General features: G+C 35.0%; 1 non-coding gene across 1 annotated transcript; it reads right to left on the bottom strand.

Annotated features, from left to right (window-relative positions):
* Positions 1–385: 385 nt before the first annotated feature.
* Positions 386–489, bottom strand: LOC124887607. Its single transcript, XR_007045373.1, has one exon. It is a non-coding gene; the product is annotated as a small nucleolar RNA R71 (small nucleolar RNA).
* Positions 490–6,454: the final 5,965 nt, after the last annotated feature.

Here is a 6,454-nt window from a genome sequence, read left to right on the forward strand (position 1 = left end):
CGATTAGCCTAGTTATTTCTGTTCAAGAAGCTACTATACCTTTTATAAGGTGACAAAACCACTCATGAAATATGCGACTAATAGTATTCACAATCATGAGAAAGGTGTTCAATTTGAATTAAAGTAGAATATGGTGCAAGTGCTTATTTCGGCTAGGCAATTTGTTGGATTTTCACATAAACACGTGCACTAGCACATACAAACCTTCTTGGAAATAAGCGATACTTACATTCGTGCATGGATGAATACTAATTATGTTCAACTAACTCTCTTTCCTTTTTCTTTAATTAGGGAAGCAAAGAGGTGGTAGCATGCTGAACTACCACTCTACATTACTTAATTGGATGATCTATCTCAGAAGTTCTTTCCATTAGGGAAGACTGCAAGATTGAGAAGTTTGATTTTAAGTTTCACATAGAAAAGAGAGAATCTCTACCAAGCTTGGGAGAGATTTAAAAGTATGCTAAGAAATTGCCCTCACCATCATCAGTATAATGATGTTCTTGTTCATACATTCACTGAGGATTTAGAGCCAAATACCAAGATTTTCTTGGATTCTATAGCAGGCGACCAAGCTCTTGAAAAGACATATAATGAATTGTATACATTGTTGAATCAAATTTCACAAGGGAACCATTAATGGCATGTTGACTCAAGGAGTATTAGAGGTAGATAAATTCACTACTTTATTGGCTCTACTAGCAGCAATGCAAAATACTATGCTTACTCAGTTGAACAATGTAAAGTTGGTGGTTCCGCAAGTAGCAGCTATAGCTAATGCAATCCAATAGGTAAATTCTTTATGTAAGGTTTGTGGAAGTAGTGAGCATACAGCAGATGCTTGTGCAGTCAATCCAAAATCTGTTAATTATGTAGGGAATATGAATAATCCAGAACAACAGAACATCGGTAACACATATCATCCCAACTGGAGGATTCATCCTAATTTCACATAGGTGGAACTCAAGCAGAAAATAATAATCAATATAAGGGGTCACTACAACAGAATCAACGGTAAGTTCAGAAAAATCAAGCTACTACTTAAACAAGTAATATAGAGGAGATAATGATGCTACTTTTAGATAATCAAGTGCACTTTGTAGCAGATTTAAAAAGTCAACAGTTGATTTCTATGAATTTATAGTTTCAACTCGATCAAATAGAGGGAGAACAAAGCACAATGCTTCAAGGAGGATTACTTAGCAATAAAGAGGTAAATCCAAAGTAGGTAAATATAGTTACAATAAAGAGTGGGTTACAGTTAAAGGAGGTGGTACCTAAGCAGGTCAATCCGACAATCAATGATGATGATCCTAAAGACAATAAGGAGAAAGAGGTCAAAAAAAAAGTTTCAAGTGATGCAACTTATATGGGTAAGAAGTTTCTATCCTTACCCTTCCATCAAAGGAAAAAGAATAACCAAGAGGAGGCCCATTACAAGAAGTTCTTGGATCTTCTAAATTAGGTTTAGGTAAATCTTTCTCTTGGTGATATTATACAGAGTGTTCCAAAATATGCAAAATACCCGTAGGACATAGTGGCAAACTAGAACTGGTTAATAGAGTATGCTATTATTGCACTTTCTAAGGAGTGCACATCAAAGATACAACACAAACCGCCCCCAAAGTTGAAAGATCCAGGTAGTTTTACTTTGTAGATCACTATTAGGAAGTCCATCAGTGCCAGTGCTTTATGTGACTTTTAAGTAAGCATCAATATCACACCTATATCTTGGTTCCAAAAGATGGGTCTTGGGAGTCGCAAACCTATAACCATTATTTTGTAGTTGGCTGATAGGTCCCTTGCTAGGCCGGATGGAATTATTGAAGATATCATACTTCAAGTAGGATCATTGATCTTTCAAGTAGACTTAGTGATTCTTGATTTTGAAGCTGATCCAGTTGTTTGATTTATTTTGTGGCAAATATTCTTAACAATAGGGCAGTTACTTATTAATGTGGCGACCGAGAAGATGACAATGAGAGTGAATGATAAAGTAGTGGTTTTTGAAGTAAACAAGGTACAAAAATTTCCTACAATAAATGAGGAGTTGTCTGTTATATCTATGATAGTCCAGGATACGGATTATAGGTTGTTGTTGTTTAATGATTCATTAGAGTGAGCATTCGTGGGTCATGATCTTTGTGGAGATATAGAGACGTTTGCATTGGTTTATGTTAAGAATTTAGCAGCTATTGAAATTATAAAGTTGGCTTTGAGCCATTAAACAGGCTAATTGGCCATTCACCGAATGCTTTAATTGATGAAGCTCCAAAATTGGAGTTTCAAGTTCTTTCTCCTCACTTTAAATATGTTTATCTTGGTGAAAATGATACCTTGCCTGTTATTCTATCTTCATGATTATCTGATGAACAGGTAAGGGAAACTATGGATGTATTTAATAGAAGGAAGAAGGCGATTGGGTAGCAGATATTTGACATTACTAGGTTAAATCCAATTTTTTGCATGCATAACATATAAATGGAAGAAGGTTAAAAACCAAGGGTGCAACAAAAATGAAGATTAAATCCGGTGATGAAGAAAGTGGTATGCAAAGAAGTCATTAAGTGGCTTGACAATGTGAATGTTATCCTATTTTTGAAAGCAAATGGGTAAGCCTAGTACACTGTGTACCAAAGAGAGGTGGGATAAATGTGGTTACCAATAAAACTAATGAGCTTATTCATACTCGGATGGTGATAGGATAGAGAATGTGTATTGATTACCGAATGCCAAATAATTCCATAAGAAAAAACCAATATCCTATCCTATTCTTTGATCAAATATTGGATAGGCTCGCAGGGAAGGAGTACTACTATTTTCTTGATGGAAAATCGGGATATAATCATATCACCATTATGCCAGAGATAAATAAAATACTATTTTTACTTGTCCATATGGCACATATGCGTTCAGACACATGCCTTTTATCCTTTGTAATACACTTACTATGTTTTAGAGATGCATGATGTCAATTTTCTATGACATTGTTGCAGAATTTGTCAAGGTATTCATGGATGACTTCTCTGTTTATGGTAATTCTTTTGATGCATGATTGCAGAATTAAGATCGAGTCCTAGCTCATTGTCAAGAGACAAATCTGGTGCAGAATTTTAAAAAGTGCCACGTTTTGGTCAAAGAAGGAAAAGTCCTTGGCCATGAGATGTCATGTAGAGGGATTGAAGCAGATAAAGATAAAATTGAAGTGATTGAAAAGATGCTACATCCGGTAACAGTGAAGGGAGTGTGAAGTTTCTTTGGTCATGTGGGTTTCTATAGGCGGGTTATTGAGGATTTTCCAAGATTACAAGACATTTGTGTAAAATGTTATAAAAAGAATCCAACTTTAAGATGATGAAGAAACTGACAAAAGCACCCATCTTGATTTATCTAGATTGGGAGCTGCCATTGGAGCTAATGTGTGATTCAAGCGACGTGGCTGTGGGAGCAGTTATGGGTCATAGAAAAGAAAAGGTATTTCATTCTATTTATTATGCAAGTAAAATTTTGAATAATGCCCAAATAAATTACTCAGTCACAAAAAATGAGATGTTAGTACTGATTTATGCATTCAACAAATTTAGATCATACTTGGTGGGCAAAAAGATTATTCATCATATATACTATGCTGTTATTAAGTTCTTGTTCTAAAAATATTATGCAAAACCACGGTTGATCAGGTGGATTTTATTACATCAAGAATTTAACTTGGAAGTGCGTGATCGAAAAAGAGCAGATAATTAGTTCGCAGACCATTTGTCAAGGGTAGAGAATCATTACCATGTTATTGATGACAATTCTTGCATTTGGGAAGAATTTTTGAATGAAAAATTATTGTCTATAGAGGTGACTGAAGTTCCATGGTATGCGGACATCGCGAACTTATTAGTATGAGGGGTGTACCCTCCAGAAGTCATAATTCAATATAGAAAAAAAGTTCTACATGATTCTCATGCTTACATATGGGATGATTCGTATCTTTTCAATTTGGGTCCTAATGGAATTATACGCAGTTCTGTTCTAGAAGGTGAATTTATACAAGTGATACAGAAGTGCTATTTTTCTCTTAATGATAGCCATTATGTGGGTGGTTAAAAGACCAAAAAAGTTTGGTAATCTAGTTTTTTTTGGCCAATACTATTCAGAGATATAGTGGCTTTTGTGAAGGCTTGTGATGAGTGCCAGAGGTTAGGTACAACTTCAAGGAGTCATGAGATGCCCCTAAATAACATTCTTGAAATTTAGGTAATTGATGTTTGAGGGATTGATTTTATGGGACCATTCCCACCATTCAATGGTAACTTGCATATTCTAGTGGTAGTAGATTAGGTATCCAAGTGAGTGGAAGCTTCAACGTATGGAAATTTGAAAAGAATCATATATTCTCCCGGTTTGGCATACCCAGAGCTATAATCAGTGATGGAGGTATGTATTTTATTAACACTTTGTTTAAAAATCCTCTAGCTAAATATGGTGCTACGAATAAGGTGGCTACTGGGTACTATCCACAAACAAATGGTCAAGTAGAGGTATTAAACAGAGAGATAAAATAGATTCTTTAGAAGACTATAAATTGTAAGAAGAAGGATTTGGCTAAAAATCTAGATGATGCACTACGGACTAATAGGAAAACTTAAAAATGCCCATAGGTACCTCCCCATATTGCTTGGTTTATGGGAATGCATGTCATTTTCCTATAGAGATGAAACATTAAGCTTATTAGGCGGTGAAAAAGTTGAATCTTGATATGAAAGTCGTAGGAGAGAAGAGATTGTTGTAACTTTTTAAACTTTATGAATTTCATCTCCATGTTTACTAGAATGCCAAACTGTATAAACAGAAGAAAAAAAATGGCATGACAAGCATATCTTTGTTAGATTATTTGAACTGGGACAACTTGTTTTCTCTGTAATTTGAGGTTGAAAGTGTTTTTGGGTATGTTGCTATCTAAGTGGTCTGGCCCTTTTGAGGTAGTACGTATGACATCTCATGGTCCAATGTAACTGTGGAACAAGGAAAAGACCGAGAAACTTTTGGTGAATGGACAACATGTGAAGCATTATTGGGCAAATCATTAAGATAAGCACAATGTTTCTATCACTTTTGCGGATGAGTGAGATTAAGCTGAGTCATACCATGACGTAAACTAAGTCTCTACATGGGAGGCAACACATGAATGTAATGTAATGTAATAGTGTAGTTTAATTTTTGTTGTTAGAAAAAAGAAAAAAAAAGTAAATATACAAAAAATGAGTCGTGCCATAACCAAAAATAACGCACTGAGTAGGAGGCAACCTACTTTTTCTTAACATGTAGGAATAAGAAGACTGGTGGTTGACGATTTCAATGAAGAGCCCTGGATATAGTGACATAATTTCTATGAGGTAAAAAAGGTTGGGGGAGTGAAATATTCCCCCAGATAATGAAAATTTCAGCTTAGAAATTTTTTTAGGGAAATTTCCAGTAGCCCAATGCGTTGCGTCAGTATACCATGTACAACACTTCGAAAAAATATTTTGGGGAAAAATTCTAGTGACTTGACTTGATAGTGTCACGTTGAATCACCAGCCAACGTAATTATTAACACGTCGTATTGCTTTTCCAAAAAAGACACTTAGGAAAATGTTTAAACAACAATTACAGAGGATCGACGTGATTACATCGCATCGTATTTACTACCGATGTGTTTACCAATATGACAGGATGTGTGTCACAGTCGTGTAACATCTATAAATACCTCTCAAGGCTCCCACTTCCCTTTTTCTTACAACCCTAGCCGCCGCCCCTAAATCCTTTTCCCTTAAACATTTTCTTCTATATTTTACTCTTTGTTCTTAACAAAAGAGGGTCTACATCTTCATCTTCAAATAATTGCAAGGTAAGTGCTCCACTCTAATTCTTTGGCAAGATTAAGTGTAAGATTCCACCAAATATTTGTTATACTTGAAGTGAATAGTTGATTTGTGTTATGATTTATGATTTTGCATTAGAATTATTATGAGATTATTTTTGGTTAGTGATTATGGACTATTCGACGAACATGCTAGTCCATGATTTGTTGTGGTATTGTGTATATATGGAGTAATTTTTTTTTGAAATTGTTGATGGGGTATGGTGCCTAAATTAGAATATGGTTTATGTTGATAACATGGGAAGTCTAAATAACTTAAGGTTATGTAGTTGCACAACCATGATACCAGTTAAGTGTGGGGTACCCCAACAACTCTCAATTTTCTTAGTGATTGTACAATTATGGTATTTAGTTTGTGTGAAATTATGATTAGAGTTGTTTTGTTTGAATATCAAGGTGTTATTTGAGTTATTTGATGAAATGAGAATGCCCATGGATGTAAAAAGTAAAAAGAAGGTTAAGTTCAAACTGTTGTGATATGGGGGAAGTTGTGCTTATATGCATTGATAATGAACAAATAGTCCAATTACTCTGGTGGTTTGT

Source organism: Capsicum annuum, chromosome 9, assembly GCF_002878395.1.
Source record: "Capsicum annuum cultivar UCD-10X-F1 chromosome 9, UCD10Xv1.1, whole genome shotgun sequence".
In the NCBI taxonomy this organism is placed as follows: domain Eukaryota; kingdom Viridiplantae; phylum Streptophyta; class Magnoliopsida; order Solanales; family Solanaceae; genus Capsicum; species Capsicum annuum.